This window comes from Mustela lutreola, chromosome 14 (genome assembly GCF_030435805.1).
Source record: "Mustela lutreola isolate mMusLut2 chromosome 14, mMusLut2.pri, whole genome shotgun sequence".
NCBI lineage: Eukaryota > Metazoa > Chordata > Mammalia > Carnivora > Mustelidae > Mustela > Mustela lutreola.
Genome location: NC_081303.1, coordinates 63,461,700 through 63,480,176, shown reverse-complemented (window position 1 = coordinate 63,480,176; position 18,477 = coordinate 63,461,700). Strand labels below are relative to the sequence as shown.

The 18,477-nt window shown below is 36.5% G+C and overlaps 1 long non-coding RNA gene across 1 annotated transcript in view; it reads right to left on the bottom strand.

Moving 5' to 3' along the window:
- LOC131815040 (uncharacterized) overlaps positions 1-12,872 on the bottom strand; it is a 40,439-nt gene extending 27,567 nt beyond the window's left edge. Inside the window, exon 1 of the long non-coding RNA XR_009347541.1 lies at positions 7,884-12,872. This is a non-coding gene — a long non-coding RNA (uncharacterized LOC131815040). The remainder of the gene's footprint in view (positions 1-7,883) is intronic.
- Between the last annotated feature and the right edge of the window lie 5,605 nt (positions 12,873-18,477).

The window sequence follows — 18,477 nt, the reverse complement described above, 5'->3', positions numbered from 1 at the left end:
CATTTGGAGTCATTGTTTGACAAGTGTTTAATGATAGTGGAAGATTGTGACCCTTTTCTTTGCCCCAGTTAAAAATATTTTATCTCAATGAATCTTTTGCAATCCATTCATTACTGTCTGATGAGTAAGGAAAAGCTCAATGACCATCTCAAAATAAACAACTGAACAGATTTAATTATAATTATTGATTTAAATGCCTGTGAGGAAAATGCTGTAATTTAACTTTATTCCAGGCCTAAGTATGAAGAGTTAAAATATTACAATGTATTCTAGAAGCATACTTGAAGAATTGCCAGAATTTCCATTATAATCCAGGAGTTTATATTCTGTCACATTTAGTTTGGCTATAAATTGGAATATAATACATAAATCTCACTTTTAAGTTTAGGCTTTATCATTTTAAGATTATTACATATCCTAGCATAAGAAAACACACACACACACACAGGCTCCATAGTGCAAGTCGCAAATGCACTTCTGTGACAAAATCCTTTTTGTATACTGAAAAATAGTGTTTCTCTAATTTTCTGGAGGAAGGGAAGTCTTAGCTGAAATCTGGGGGTGGAGGGGTGGGTGGAGAAGACAGAGAAACCAAAGGGAAGAGAGAAGGCAGAGGAAAGAGGAGTAGAAAGTTTATGGTCAAACTGGACCCAGCAGTAAGATAACTAATTTAACTCTATATAAAAGGGAGACATCACCACTGCTCTGAGATAAAGCCATATGTTGTAATTACTAATACTGCCAATGTTGTGAAGCACAGTATCCCATTATCTAATAAAAGTTGTTGACAAAATCTTTGGTAATTGTAGTAAGATTCTCCCTACCACTTTTTTCTCCTACACGTAAGATCTGAGTCTATGTTAAGAGCTACAGCTTGGAAAAAAAAAGAGAGAGAGAGAGAGAGAGAGAGACTGTGAGTGAGTGCTACAGTGTGGTCAATAAAATCCCCAAAATAAAATTACTTGGGGGAAAAAAAAAACTTTTCTGTTGTACTGGAAAGAAAATACAAAATAAGGAAATATGAAGCTTATAAAATATGTATTTTTATTCCACTGATAATTTATGCAGCATAATACCTCACTCAAAAAATTTTTAACTTCAATTGTAGTATAAATTTCCAATGGGTGTACATATGCATTTGTGCTGACCTGACTTTTTTTTTTTTTTTTTTTTAAAGATTTTATTTATTTATTTGACAGAGAGAAATCACAAGTAGATGGAGAGGCAGGCAGAGAGAGAGAGAGGGAAGCAGGCTCTCTGACGAGCAGAGAGCCCGATGCGGGACTCGATCCCAGGACGCTGAGATCATGACCTGAGCCGAAGGCAGCGGCTTAACCCACTGAGCCACCCAGGCGCCCCTGACCTGACTTTTTATGTTGCTCCTGTGACTAATTTCCTATATGTTCAAAATACTAAGTTGCCACAGCATTACTTTCCATAGAGCATTTTCTGTGAACCCATGTAGTTTTAGGTGTTAAAAGAAAGAAACTGAAAAGTGCTTTATCCTATATTCAAGTGACATTTCACTGATTTTAAAGTTCATAGAAAGTGCCAGTGGATTATTCAACTATAATTCAGTTCATTATTTTCGTACTTTATGCTATTAGAGAAGACTAGGGAAGCTTGGAGGTATATGTTACTAGCTATTATTACTAGGGTTTTATGAATGAATGGGCTATTTGGGTGGAGATATATAAAGTGATTTTTTTTTATTTATTAAGAGATTGTCTTAATGGTAGGTATTCGATAAAGGTTTTGAATGAATGAATGAGTGTCTATAAGTGAATGCATGAAATTAAGAGGAGGCCTGGTGCAGACAACTAAAACCATGCAGGTATTTGTAGGATAACCCTTCATACAAAACAGAGGCATCATTACTTGCTCTGAGGTGACAACGAATGCTGTTTAATTGTTAATACTGCCTATGTCTTGAATCTTTGTATCCTATTATCCAATAAAATGTGTTGAGCACAACCGTGGTAACTGTTGAAAACTTTGCCTCACCCTTTTTCCTTCCCCACAGGAAACCACATCTTCTCACATCCAACACCCCTAGACCGTAAGGGCAGTCCCCTGCCTGAAAGGATCGTGTGCTCCGAAATGGATAGAATCCAGACACACGTTAGTGGATGACTTCAATCATCCCACATGGGACCCACAGAGCACGCATTTTCCTTTTTTTAATTTTTAATGTCCGTATGTTTGTTTGGCTGGAAGTCAAGTTTCATTATATGCCCCTATTACTCCACTGTATAACAATTTTATTTATAGGCCATTCGCATAAGAACTAATTTCTTTGATAGGAAGGTCTCTGATGCTGATTTAAGCTCACTATAATGAAAACAATATTGTTGGAAGTCCAACCAAATGCTGAACCCTAGAGCCGTGCCTGGGTCTTTTCCCTGATTATGGGACTTCCCAATGTCAACCTATTCTCTTGGCTTCCTGCATAAATGTGCAGAAGGTAGGCAGGAACTTTATTAAATGCTGGCAATTCGTATATAAAACAAGCATGGTGTACTTAATCTCCATGTTGGCTTTGAGAAGTCTTCCTGATGCCAAGACTCTACTTGAATTCAGAGGCCCCCACACATAATGAATATGTCTTAGAAAACTATGTAGGAAGTAGGTAATTTTATTTGTGAATGTGCTATGTGTACACATAGAGAGTAGTGAGGGCAAACTTGATTTCTGTACTACTCAGCAAAAATATTTTTGGTCAAGTCACACACTCCAAGGCTGAACGTAAAATAGATTGTCTGAAATATTATAAGTGTATTGATAGCAAGTGAAACCCTGGCCTGTTTTCCACCCTGACCCTCAGGTAATTAGATCACGCTCTGTAAACAAAGGCTGGGCTTAACAACTTCACTTTCTCCTTCAGTGTGGTCTGGTAGTAATCAAAGATGCCTCAGTATTAACTTTAGAAAGTGTATATTCTCAGTGAAAGAAGTTTTGTGTTTCAAGAATGTCACCTTTATGTTTTCAGATGTTTACATTTTTGCTTACAGATGTAGCCATGAGCAAATACATCCACGTGTGATTTAATGGTGTGGTTAATTCAACCTCTGCAAAGTGTCTTGTCAGCCATCTAAAGCCATATGTTTAGCAGCCGTGCCCTGATAGCATTTCAATTAAATTAATCTTTTCCTCAGGACGTCTTAGTCAAAGCGAATTATGATGTATACAAATGAGAGACCTTGTGTTATGTTATGTAAGAACTACAGAGAAAGCCAGTGTGCAAAAGTAATACTTTTAAAAAATCCTTTTGAGTGACTTTGATCTCTATCATATTCTTATTTTTATCAAGTACAAGTATAAAGAAATGAGTAATCTTAAACATGTCCAGAAAAGATGCAACTCTCTTTTCCCCTCCCAACTAGAGGCTGGATATTATAGTAACCAGTGAGATCTATCTGCAAATACACCTTGTCTTAGAGACTCCACAATATGCACTCAACCAATGTCTCTACATGATATAAATACAGGTTCAGTAATCAAATATTATGTTTTACAAAGGAACCTAACAAAAAAAATTCAATAATTAATAAGAATTCTATAAGAGGAGGATAACGGGTGTCTCTGGCTCTTCCATGCTGTGTGCAGGAAAGAAAGACCATGGAGTTGAGTTATGAACAATTGTTCACAAAGGAGAAATCACTTTTTTCTAGTTTAATGTGCAGATTTTCATTACCATCATTTTATAACTTTCAATATTCCCTGATTTAAACTTATAACATCTCTGATTATCTTCAGTTTATCTATTGTATGTAAGTAAATGTAGGAATCTTCTGTGACTATTGTTTATTTGATTAGGGAAAGAAACTATTATTTAAGGAAGTTATCTAATAGAGATGGATTTATATATTTTTAAATGCATTGCTAATTTACTGATTCAATAACATAGGCATAAAATTCTATCTACTAAATACAAGTTCTGGTATATTATTATTTTCTTTTCCAAAGTTCAGAACAATGTTTTAAAAGATTTATGTATTTTTCTCATAGAGAGAGTGCATGCATGCCAGTGAAGTAAGGGCAGAGGGAGAGGAAGAGGGAGAGAAGCAGACTCCCCGCTGAGCAGGGACCCTGACATAGGGCTCCATCTCATGACCCTGAGATCATGACCTGAGCTGAAATCAAGAGTCGAATGCTTAACTGAGCCACCCAGACACTCCAAATTTCAAAACAATTTTGATTTGAATCAAAAACATTTTGATTTGAAGGAAGTAATAATTATAGTAATGGCAATGCTATATTAGTATTTTTTTGTTCTAGGCTGTGTATTGGGAACTCAGTAAACTCACACCAATTCATCTTCAAAACAATGGTAAAGGGTTTACATTTTTACCTCTCCTTAACATAGAGGACCAGAAACCAGAAGGTTCAGTAATCTTGGTTCAACATGGTAATGCTTAGTATGGTCAAAGCCTAGTTTAACTGACCCTGGAAGTGACAGGTTTTTGGCCACTGTGTTCTTTTTTGCTTTCCCTTCAAACATGTCATGTCTCTTCTTTGGAATGCTTATCACAGCCTCTGTCCCCCTATAGATAGCAGGAATTATAGGCAGAGATTATCACTCCCTTGGAAAACATTTTTTCATTGTATTTGATTGCACTTTGTTGCTGGTTTAAAAATGCAGATAATGTAACATTTACCATCTTAACCATTTTTAGGGTTTAATAGTGTTAAGTATATTCACATTGTTGTGAAACAGTCTCCAGAACTTTTTCACCTTGCAAAATTGAACCTATCCATCCATTAAACAATTCCCCATTACCCTCTCTCCCACCCTCAAAGAAAACTACCATTCTATTTTGTTTTGTGAGTGCAATTATCCCAGATGCCTCACTGAAGAGGAGTCATACAGTACATGATATATACACACACACACATACATATATATATATGTATGTATATATAGTTGTTTTATGACTGACTTATTTTACTTATTTTACATCTAACTTATATGTTAGAATTTTCTTCCTTTTAATATTCCATTTCACATATACCCCACATTTTGTTTCTCTATCCATCCACCAACAGATGTTTGAGTTGCCTCATCTTTTGGCTACTGTTAACGATGTTACTATGAATGAAGGCATATAAATATCTGATACCCTGTTCTCCAGTTCTTCTTGGTGTATGTGCTCATAGGAAAACTGCTGGATCATAAAGTACTTCTATTTTTAATTTTCTGAAGAACTGTCATACTGTTTTCCACAGCAGCTGCACCATTTTACATTTACACTAGCAATGCACAAAGGGTCCAGTTTCTTCACATCCTTGACAACACTTGCTTTCCTTTTCGATAGTAGTCATCTAAATGGGTATAAGGTTATTGCTCACTTTCGATCTGCATTTCCCAAATGGCTAGTGATATTAAGTATCTTTACAGTGTTTATTGACCCTTTGTATATCTTCTCTGAGAAAAGTCTACTTTAAGTCCTTTGTCCAATTTTTATTCTTTGTTGTTGTTGAGTTGTAACTCTTTATATATTGATATTTACTGCTTCTGAGATATGTACTTTGCACATATTTTCTCCTATTCCACAGGTTGCCTTTTCACTTTGTTGATTGTGTTCTTTGATGCACAGAAGTTTTTAATTTTTATGTAGTCCTATTTATCTATATATGGATTTATTGCCTATGTTTTTCATGTTATGTGAAAGAATCCATTGTCAAATGAAATGTAATGAAATTTCCCTTACATTTTCTTCTAGGATCTTATAGTTCAGCTATTATGTTTAGGTCTTTGATCTATTTTCAGTTAATTTTGTCTATGATGTAACATAAGGCTCCAACTTCATGCTACACTATTTTTTTTAAAAAAGTGCTTAAATGAACTGTAGTGAGGCTATTTGACCTAGGGCATCACTATTGGGTTACAGAATCGCTAAGTCATCTGACATAAAGGATACCACCTCATTCCAAATCTATGTAGTAAATATCTCCCTAAAACCTCACAGACCTAAGATGATCTAGGTAATACTTGTTTAAAAGGAACAAATACATGATGCCAGCTAAGAAATTAAAATTAAAATTTTCAAGATAGAACTTATCTCTTGAAAACTTATGTCCAGTTTTATAGTAAGAAACACATATAATTTCAATGATATATATATATATATTTTCAGCTAATTTTGTCTATGATGTAACATAAGGGTCCAACTTCATGCTACACTATTTTTTTTAAGTGCTTAAATGAACTGTAGTGAGTGTACACACACAGACACACACACACACACCCCTATATGTATGTACATATAATGTGATGAAACAGCATCATGAAAATTCTGTACTATTTTCTATGTGTGTATTATGGGGAACATAAGAAAAACCTCTATTTCTGAAAGAACTTTATATTTAGGGAAAATAGGCGGCTGGTATATGCCTCATAGAAAAAATTACACATACAAATTTGTAGATGTTTGACATAGCCTTTACTGTTGTGTGAACATATATGTAGTTGCCCCTAGATATTGATGCTGAACATGTAAGGGAAGCAAGCCAAGCTTGTCAAGGAATGCCAGATATTCTGTAAAAAAAATTGATGCAGACAAAACATCAGTCTGGTTGGATCTCCCCAGAGAGTGTTTTTCCCATCTGTTTAAAAAATGATGATCCTTTTTATTTTTATATTTTGTAGCTTTGGTGGTGACATTAAAAAAATTAGGGAAGTTTACTAATGAACATTTTCTATCATTTACTAGTGATATTTGTCTTCTAAAAAACCTGTCTACATATAAATACACATAAACATATATATATACACATATATACAATGTATGTAATATACATTATTATTTTAATAATATAAATGTGTAACATATACTATATATGTAATATATACATTACTTATATATGTATGTTTTTATGAATATACTTATATATTCAAACAAGTCTCCTCTTGACAGAAAATACTAATATTTTCAGTCCAGAGAACCTAAATGAAGATACCATGGGTTTTTTAATGTCTTTATAACTTTGCATTGTTTGAGAGTTTAGGACAGTTATTTCCATTGCTTACAATGAGAGTGTTTGATGTTTCAGTGCTCTCCTCTAACGCGTTTCAAACAACCCTTTCCACATTCTCACCATCTGGATCTCATCCTCATGCATGCAAGATATTTACCCACGTGGCCTTCCATCTGTACAAAATTGTTAAGGGATCCTAAGGATGATTTACTTAAAATTCCAAGCATTGCAATACACTGGCAAGAGGGACTAATTTAAAAGTAGAATTATATTTCTTTAGAAATGCCCTATATAAGTTAGCTGTCATTGTTTGTGGTTTTATTAGCTATTTTCAAGGATTTATATAACTAAATTTTGACAAGCAATTTCTTAAAAGGGCCTCTAAAATGAGTTCTGGATCAAAACGGTGTCCACTTGGGTGGGTAGCCAAGTGGAACCGTGTGGGTATGGCATAAATATTGGATTGAAATTTGTGCTGGCACGATTCTCCAGCAGAATTCATCTCTTCATCTAGAACTGCCCTTAGTGACAACAACTTCCCACCGGCACCCTACAAAGTTTCTTTTCACCAATCCAGGGGAACTGAAATTGAACAAGGTGGATCCCTGCTGAGCTCTTAGATAACATTTCAGGCATCAAAAGCCCACTGAGGTAACGGAATGAAGTTAAAGGAGACACAGAGGCAGATTATTACAGTTGAGGACGGGAGCTCTTCTGCTCCACCGTAGTTGTAATCATATATAGCCTTTTTAATGACATGAAATTCATTTTGTACCTATTTTACTTAAGTTTTTCTTTTAGACACTATTGAAAATACATGGTTAAGACAAAACCATTCTGACTAACCTAATTTTCTTTTGACCGATGTGTTGACGTTGCTAAATCAAAAGGCAGCAAGAACTTACTTGGCAGTTATTAAGCAGCTGAATGGTGAAAGTAATTCAGGTCTTCTGTTCTTGCTTTCAAAATGTCCCCCATACACAGTGGTTCGTGGGTAGTTCATAAGAACAAAGTTAGAAAAGTTAGCCGTAACACAGATTCAGATATTAGCCGAAAGGAAAAACAACAGACTATTTTCTTGGACAGTGAAGCATGAATTCTCCATAACATTCTGATGACTTAAAATCCTGGTGTGACTCAAATATCTTAGCAGCTAGAGAATACGGTCACATACTGTTTGCTTGAAGCTCATTTTTATTTTTATTAACATTTCACGTTTAGTTTACAAGGCTTGTTACACAAATAGTGGCTCCTGCTTGGCTCTTTTGCTTATTTTGGTACTTACTGACACATCTCTAAATAGCATGTTTTTAACTATTTTTTAAAAATTTTCATTTGTAGATTTTATCATCTTCTCAATAGGGAAGAGTGGATTTATTCTTTTCTTTTACCTGTGATTTCTCCCGTAACTGTCCCCACCACACACAATACACTTCCCCTCTGTCCATCTGCCTATTATCCATCTACTACCGATTTATCTCTCTCTTTCCTCCTCTGATCTGTTTGTTTGTTGTTGTTGTTCTCTTTGTCATTCCGTGTCTCCCCTCGCTGGGTCTCACTCTCTTTCTCTATGTATGTGTGTATTTTTGAGTACTTGTATTTTCTCAATGATTACTGCTTATATTATTATAATTATGTAAACTCTATTCAGAGCCCAGATATATAATATTCCATGATTACTTTCCTTTCCTTACATAACTTGTACTCCTGGAATGAATAATTACCTTATTTATTTGTTTCTCTTGAGATCTACTCACCACTCATTCAAACTCCTGTCTCTCCTGTCTGAAAAAGAAACTAAACCCTTTTTGTCGAATGTGTGATTTCTCAGGCTTGGAACTTCTGGCGAAATACCTAGATAGTAGGAAAGTCTCATCTAACATATTGTTAACATTTAGTTCATCTTCTGTCTCTCACACTAGGCTGTAAGTTTCACGAGGGCAAGAACCATATCTTGGCTGTTCAGCTCTGTATGTCTAGCATGTGGCCTGGCCCAGAGGACTCTCTCAGCAGATATTTATGCATGGAGTATAATAGTTACATAATACTCCTTGGATCTTAAAAAAGCCTCTATTTCAGGGAAAAATCTTTCACATTTTATTTACACAGCTAAAAAGCCATTGGGGTGGCAGTCTTCATAATAACATCAATTTGTCCTAAAAATAAATTTCAATTTCACCTTTTGAAAAACTTCCAACGGGTCCACTTGGGTGGCTCAGTCATTAAGTGTCTGCCTTCAGCTTGGGTCTAGATCCCAGGTCCTGGAATTGAGCCTAGCTTTGGGCTCCCTGCTCAGCAGGGGAAACCTGTCTCTCCCTCTCCCATTCCCACTGCTTGTGTTTCCTCTCTCTCCCTCTCTCTCTGTCAAATAAATAAATAAAATCTTAAAAATCTATATATTTCCAACCTTCAAAGGGGGATTTTGCACTCTTCAAAAATTTCAGTTTGTGTAGATAGAAGGCTTTGATCATATTGGTTTCAGGGCAAAGGATCCGACCAGTATCCAGATACCTCTCTGCTTTCCATTATTCCAAATAGTTAAAAATGCATTTACTAGCCGGGTGGTCTGGGACAAATTACTTATTCATTTTGTGCCTTAGTTCACACACATATAAAATGGGGATAATAATGTTACTTATCTAAAAAGACTGTTGGGAAGTTTAAAAGAGCATAAGTGACTCTTAATCTCACAAAACAAACTGAGGGTTGCTTGGGGGGGGCGGTTGGGAGAAGGGGGGTGGGGCTATGGACATTGGGGAGGATATGTGCTTTGGTGAGTGCTGTGTGGTGAAGTGTGTAAACCCGGCAATTCACAGACCTGTACCCCTGGGGATAAAAATATATGTTTATAAAAAACAAAAAATTATTAAAAAACAAAAAGGCAAAAAAAAAAAAAAGAGCTAAAAGTGCTTAGAAGTGTACTTGAAAAAAAAAATACTGCCAGATAACTACTTAACACAGAGATACATTGTGGTATGTGTCCTATTCTTGAAGCTTGGGGAACATTCATATAACTATAGTAAACAAAATAGCAAATTAAATGATATCATGTGAAGAAAGCAATCCTAGGTATCTCAGATGATGATATGTAGCCATACTCCTTAAGAAGAAAGTTTTCTAATATTGTGGGCATGCCAGGACTTTTTGTTGCCTACAGGGCATCCATTTTCTTTCCAACTTCCTCCTTCTTGGCAGAACCCAGTTTCATTCAGGTCTCTCCTCTCCATAGAGCCACGTGCATCACGAGAAGGTGATCCTGTCCCCAAGGAGTGGACCTTGATTTGACAAAGCCAATCATGACATCCCCACTTCTTTTCTCTTGCCAGCAACTGGTTTAGAAATGGGCATGTGAACAAAGTCTGGCCAATAACACATGAGAGGGAGGTCTTCTGGGAACCTTTAGGGAAGGTTTCTCACTCATAAGAAAGAGCCAGAAAAACAGATAGTTTTTCCTTTTCCTCTTGATGATGTATCTGATGATGTATTCAGATGTATCTGAATGCGATGCCTAGAACTGCCGAGGCCATCAGAGGCCATGAGGACTGACATACAGCCAGCTCTTAGAATGGCAGTGCCAACGAATGGAAGAAACTTGGGTCCACAGCAGCCTGGTTGCACAGTGGAGAACACTTTGCTTAGAGCCTACTCAATCTGTACACTTTTTATGTGAGAGAATACATTTTTTTCTTAACTCAGTTTGGGTCTGCTATAGGCTACATGTTTGTGTCCCCCCACCCCATCAAACGCCTATGTGAAAATTCTAATGAATAATGTGATAATATCAGGAGATGGGATCAATAGGAGGTGAATAGATCATGAGGGAGGAACCTTCATGAACAGGATTTGTGTTCTTCCAAAAGAAGCTCTAGAGAGATCCCTCGCCCCTCCCACTATGTGAGGACACAAGAAGTCATCAGTTTGCAACCTGGAAGAGGATCTTCACCAGAACCTGAGCTTGTGGCATATTGATCTTGAACTTCAGTCTCCAGATCTGTGAGAAATAAATTCATGTTGTTTATAAGCCACCCAGTCTGTGGTATTTTGTTATTACAGCCCTAATGGACTAAGACAGAGTCTGTGTTTTCTATTACATGCTCTTCCAATGCAACATCTAAACTGATAAAATGTGCTTTTAAAATAGACATTAAGGAGCAAGTTATCATTTAGTTAAACATATACTGCTCTCCTTTAAGAAAACCATATCATGGAGAAAGAGTGACACAATAACATTTTCCCTTTTCTTCTATGAGGTGTCAAAATCCAAAGATTATTTTTTAATGTCTTTCTTAAACCAATTATTTTCATTGCCAAGTCCTATACAATCTAAAAACATTCTTGTGGCACTTTTCCAAAGCCATGTTGTACAGCAAAAGTTTCCATTTAGAGTATAAGTTTCTTCTCAAATAGGACACACTAAATTTAAGGAAGAGTGGCTGTTCAAAGTGCAAGACTACAAAATCTCAACACTATAATCGACCAAAATGAACCAAAAAATGCAAAAATAGCATTGCAAATGTTAGTACTTAAAAGTAGGAAAAAACCCAAGTTAATTTCACAAGCTAAGAAATATTAGCCAGGAAAAATATAATTTAGGTCAGAACCAAACACACCAGAATCAACACCCAGCTCCTGTTTTTGAAAGAGTAAAGCATAGTGGCAGGAAGTAAGTTAAGGTAATTCTGGAAGGTCTTCTGAACTCCTCTGATTCAGATTTAGATTTCCTCTAATGGACAACAGATGTGCCACTAGAATGTAAGTTCCTTCAGGGCAGGAATTTCTGTCTGTGTGGTCAACCATCCTATCCTAACACTTAAAATAATATTCAATGAACACTCATTGAATTAATAAATACATATTTTGTAATCTTGGTAGAGTTGGGCCTCCGTTAAAGACTATGTTGCTCGAAAAAAGATGGACAAATGAGGATACTTTCTTGTGCTGTGGTTTCTCTGTGGTGTGAGGATGCACGTGTTCGGGCAGCCATTTTGTGACCACAGAATGAAAATGTCAGGAAAAAGGGCAATACTCTGGGCAATACTCTGGGCATGACAAAAAAGGCTGGGTCTTTAATGATAGCATTGGACAGCTATACCAAACCTGAGAATACTTCTCCTCCAACTCTCCTCTGTGAGGTTAGCAACTGTTCTTACCCTTTAAGTCATAGTTGCTCAGGTTTCCTGCAAACGTATCACTCTGTCCTGACAACTTCTACTTTGAATATGTTTCCGACAAGTGAGAAGCTATTTCATTATCATACCTATTTCTCCTTCAAGGTAAGAAACTAATGAAAGATAAACATTCCATTGAGCAGACAAGCAAAAACAAAAGCTAAATGAATAATGGGATTATAAAAGAAGGGGCCATAAGAAACAGGTCAGAGATGCACTCAACAGAACCTGGGGGCTAGATTTAGGAAGATTAAGGTGAAGGGGAAATAAAAAAATGATTCTATTATTCCTTGGTTGTGGGACTGGGAGGAAAGCTGCCCTCTTAGCTGTAGGAAGATGAACATTAGGAATAAGAGCAGAGTTAGGGGAAATGAGGATCAGGTTATCTGGCCTGGAGTTGGTGTTCATAGGATCATATCAACAGTATCAGTGAGAAGACTTCCAGCAAGTCACTGGAAGATTTGGTCTGGTTTTCAAAAATAAGATTGGGTGTCACAGTTGTAAATATGTGAATCAGACACATAGATGGGAGAGTTTGACAATTTCCATGGTGTAAAGAGTCCCACCATGGCCATTTCAAGCTAGTGGTTTAACAACTAATTTGCAAAATTTCTGAAAAATGTTACAGTTGGGAGTCAGTAAAAGCTGGCTCTAAGACAACTCAGGAGTAGAACAATCACTATTATTAGAATTGGAGGTACAAGTATAAACTCATTATGTATATATGTATGTATATATTCTCTATTATATATTTATATATTCCATATATATTCCAAAATTTATGTATGTATATATGGATTCAAACAATATAAATATATAAATATATGGACACAATATAGACAATATAGGGATAATATATAACAGCATATATGTGTAATAATATGTAATAGTATACATAAATATACATATACATAAGTATGCTTGTAAAGTCATGTATATGAATATTCACACATTTATCTTCATTTTTTTTCCACTGATGGCCTGGGAGCTATTACCTACCTAGTGCTTCCTTAATTGGGGTCAGAAGTCCTTGGAGAAATGATTGATTTAGGGATTGGGCAACAAAAGATAAGCCTGATAATTTTTTTGAGCTATAAAACAATGCAATTTTCAAAGAATGAAAAGGACATGTAAAAATGACACCAAAGCCAACTCAAAGAGGCTCTAAATAGTCAATTCTGGGATCATGTCAGTATCAAAAAAATTTACAACATATTTCTGTGATATATTACAACCCACTGAATAAAATATGAAGCCATGAGTTGATTCTGATATAAGTAAATAAAATAAACTTTCATGAAGAATTAGAACCATAAGAGACTCTTAATCATAGGAAAAAAAAAAACCTGAGGATTCCTGGAGGGGGAATTGGGGGATGGGTTAACTGGGTGATGGACATTAAGGAGGGCATATGATATAATGAGCACTGGGTGTTACGTAAGACTGATGAATCACTGACCTCTACCTCTGAAACCAACAATACATTATATTTTAATTTAATATACATCACATTTAAAAAGATGATGCATATTAACTTTATAAAATAATGCTGACATTGTTCTTCAAAAAATATTAAAAAAAGAATCAGATACTTCCATAGGCATCACAAAATACTCATTAATTGCAATAAGGAAAAGGATAACTTTATAATGAATAACCCTTTATAGTGAAGTCACCATACTGATAAAATGGTCAAAGTGAATATTTTTAGCGATGAGATAAATTGAAACCATGACTCACTTGGTAAGACACAATAAAAAGTAAAGATCATCACTTCTATATTTCTGCATGAGAGGAATTTAATATAATCATAAGGAAATATCAGAAAAATCCAGTTTACAAAAATAACTGGCCTGTGAGTGTTAAGGTAATACAACTCCAAGAAAGACTGAAGAATTGCTCCAGACCAAGGGCAACTAAAGAAACAACAACGTAATACAGTGTACAATCTGGCATGGACTCTTTGCTGTAAAGGATATAATCAAACATTTGGTGAAAGTTGAATGGGGATCTAATCTAATAGGATTAGATAGCAGTAATGCATTATTTTGAATTTCTTGATTATTATAGTTGTACCACAGAACTTTAGAATGTTCTTGTTTGTAGGAAATGCACACCAAAGTATTATAGCATGATGAGGCATTTTGTTAGCAATTTTTTTGCAAATTGTTCAGAAAAGAAAGTTCTTAAGACTATGCTTACGACTTTAATATATATTTGGAACTTTAAAAAGTATATACCAGTATATCCTACCTTCCTAGTCAGTATAACTCACCAGTAAGTCCTAAATTAGTTTTACACGTTAACTACTTCATTGTACATATTACTTCAACTCAATGAAACTATTATTTCTATATGATTCTAAACTTTCTCCTAGTTAATTCACATCCCTTATTAGATTTATTCTTATGCCAACCATCAAAAGTAGCTTGGAAATTACCTTCCCTAATGTTTGGGTAGAGAAAATGAGGCAAAGAGCTCGGTAATCATCATTCACTAATAGATAATTAATTGCTGAGTATTTATGTCAAGGAAGACACCACATAAAGTGCCATCACATGTATCTCAGAGCTGTCAACAATAAAGCTGGACCAGAATTTCAGGTCATCTGAGATCCACCCTGTCTTTTCTAATGACCTGTTATCCTAGTGGGATTCCGCATTGGCCACCAACTTCATTCAGTCGATAGTGGCTCTTGGAGTCCTGCATTGAGAAGGAAGACTAGCTGACTTCTCAGAGAAGAATGCCTTGCTTGATACATCTGCCGGAGGCTGGGTGGGAAGCAGAATGCATACTGTTGGGTTTTGTTGTTGTTTGTTTGCTACCTTTTCCCCACATTTTGCTGCAAAATGTTGTCTTCCTAAGCATTAAATGTAACCTCAAGGGAAGCTAACATAGAAGACAGGGCCACATTCCTAAGTCTTATAAAATAAATCGCAAAGAACACCGAAGAAATCTTAGTTAAGAAGTCATCAGGAAGTGATAATTATGTTGTCTAATTTATTACATGTCTATTGCATACCAATCACGGTACTAGGTATTGAAGAGGAAAACAAATATATAGCCCTTGCCTTTGAGATCAAAATTTGGAATGGGTAGAGGACCAACATGTAAAGGATCCATACAGAAACATGGGAACAGAGAAACTTCTTCTGCCGAAGATAATTCGATAAGGCATTGAGTTGCCCAAAACCTGTGTCTTAAATGTTAGGAGCTTGTCAGTTGAGGGAGGAGAGAGCTTTCCAAATGGTGGGAATAACATACTGAAGGCAAAGTCTTGACAAAGGGCATGTCAAGGGAATTTGGGTGCAGCAGAAGCATTGGGAGTTTGTGTGTGTGTGTGTGTGTGTGTGAGCATGCGTGTGTGTGTGTGTGTGTGTGTGTGTGTCTATTTATGTGCACTGTGACATGAGAGAAAAGATGGGCAAAAGATGAAGCTGAAATAGGAGGTAGGGACCAGACTATGAAGGGGTTAACTGCATAGTTAGAAAATTATAATCATTTAATTCTGAAGACTCTGGGAAGCCAGCAGGATGTTGTGAGGTAGTGGGGCAGACCAATAACTCTGATGCCATGCTGGAGAAAAACAGAAGAAACCAGAGGCAAGGAGACCCATCCAAAGGCATGGTAGGAGCAGAACTAAGACAGAGACATTGAGGATGGTTTAAGGCCAAAGTGGAAAGATGCTTCTTCGATAGAACATGAGAGCATTTGTGAATTGACACGATGGATAGTTGAGAGGTGGGGACCATTGAAGTACAACCGAGGACATTATTACATAGAGGAAAGTCCTTTAAAAGAGATCACAACAGGAGAAGCGGTTCAGGAATGGGCAACAAAGCAATACTTCTCAACGGCTGTGTTGGGTTCTTTACATTAAATTTTATAACAACCCCATTTTACAGCTGGGAGAACAGAAATTGGAGAGATGATGTTTCTTTTTTAACCCAAATCATACATTTGATCAATGTGAACATTTTGCATAGTTTTGAATATATTCAAGATATAGTCCTATGAAGATATCAAGTAAGATAAGGACTGAACCAGGCTATAAGATTCAGAAATTAGAACTCTGATAAAAACAGTTAATAATCTGAAAAAAAAAACCACCTGTTAAATCTATACAATGGCTTAAAAATTAGGTTGGACTTGCTATTACATTGGGGCAGAGGGAGAGACTGTTGCATTCTTCTAGCAAAACGGGAAAACTGGAACCCAAAGCAGCAGGCGTATGAAATATCTACAAAGGAAAGGAAATGGCTCTGGATCTAAGACATTTGAAATTTATGTGTATTTGTAGCTATACTTTCTGAACGCCAAGGCTGTAGCGTCGTGGCGTGGTGAACAGGGCATCAGAAAGAGGAATCACATTTGAGCCGTCTCAGTTCCTGTAAGTGTAAAATGATAATCTCTGAATCCCCTCCAGCAGTAAGGACTTTTTGATTCTATCAGAGAACTAAGACCATGTTCAGCAGCTGCCCTCAAGCACACTTCACGTTTCACAGGATAATTAAGAAACCTTAAAATGAAACAAAACAAAACAAAAACACATTTCATCTACTATTTGAAATCGCTATATTTTTCATTTGCCATTTTAAAACCCTGTTTTTAGACTTAACTAGAGATTTATTGCTATTGAAATGAAATTTTTAAAGGGAAGCATTTATTTGCTTCTGCCAGTCGCATGCTGTGAACTTTGGTTTTAACACTTCTCTGTTGTTACGCGATAGAGAAACTGGCTTCATGCTTAATGCCCAGGGGAAGGACTTCCGTCTCTCATAGATACCCCCACCCAATTTTTCAATTTCAATAATTTCATTGGCAAAAGAAAGCATATCAGAAATGGCCAAAATTACTATGTCAAGTAACTAATATGCCAAGTGTATCTCTAGCTACAATTGGACAAGCCAACAACTCACTGGAAGAAATCAGGGTGGGAAGAAAAGAGGGAAATAGGAAATGAAAACGGAGTGATTGTTAACTCAGGTAACACTACGCCCGTCAGAGTAGGTAGTGAAACACCAAACCAAACCCAACCAAAACCCCAGTTATGAATTAGTTAGAACAAAAAATGAAGTCACAAGCTACGTTGATATCACCGTTCAAATGAATTTAAAATAAAATGCGAAGGCTTTGAAATTTGCTCATCACTTTAAGACAGAAGAAAGAAAGAAAGAAGGAAAGGAAGGAAGGAAAGAAGAGGGAAGGAAAAAATATTCCAGATGCTGGGAACTAAATTATTGGCAAAAACATGTCTCTTATGGGCATTTTTCCCAAAATATTTCTTCAAAACAGGATGTGCACTATTTATCATAGAACCTAGTCAATTCTAGTCTCCATATAAAAATCTTACATGGCTTTCACAACCAATCCAAAACAAAGGTCTATATAAACTCACAAAGGTGACGCATGTAACAGCGTGAGGGCGTCACAAAGAAAATAGACTCTAAAATGATATTTTACATTTTTGTAAAAGTCCACTCAATATTTCCAATGAAATTTCACTCATTTTCTGAAATACTGGAGGGGTAGAAAGGAATGAAGGCTTTGCAAGGTGGTTAAACGGAACTTGAAGGAAGTCCATGGAAAGTGGTTGCAAACATATTGGCCAAATCCTGTGGTCAGTTGGGCAATAAATGGTCTTCCATCTCTTTTCCTCTTAAAGAGGAGAATTTAGGGAAGGGCTTATAGGCTAAAGAGAGGGGTCAACAACAACCCAAATGCTGCCCTCTTTGTTGCTAATTCTCCTCCAAGTGGGAGGACAGCCTTGGGCCTACCCCTTCAGAATAACAAGTGCTAACAAGTGTTCTGAAGGGGCGGAAGGTTCTGTCCTTTTTCAGAAACAAAGAGACAGACACTTGCATTGAGTATGAAAGCAGGGAAATTCACCATCCCTACCTGCAGAGACCAGGCCAATCTTTAGAACTATGGCCGATTCGCCTGGAACATGGAGGGCATTGGACAGGATGGTCATTAAGGAGGAACAGAACAATGGCTCAGCCTCTCCTTCAGTCTCTCATGCCAACCTAGATCCATTTGAAGATGGTGGTAAAAGGTCTCAGAGTTTTGTTTTGTTTTTTTTCTGCACCAGGTTCTACCTGCTTTAAGGAAGCTTTGGGCCTCTCGGAAAATTTTCCTGAAATAATTTCCCATGGGAAACCACAGAGAGGGCATTGACTGGTATTAAAGCTCTTATTGTCCTGGATTTGGCTCACCATGATGATGAGGTTGATTCCATGAAGAGTGAGAACCTGAAAACGAAATAATTTTTTGCAAGCAACTGTCATGCCTCTCAAAATGGAGACGTGATTTGCTGTGTGGCGTCCTCTTC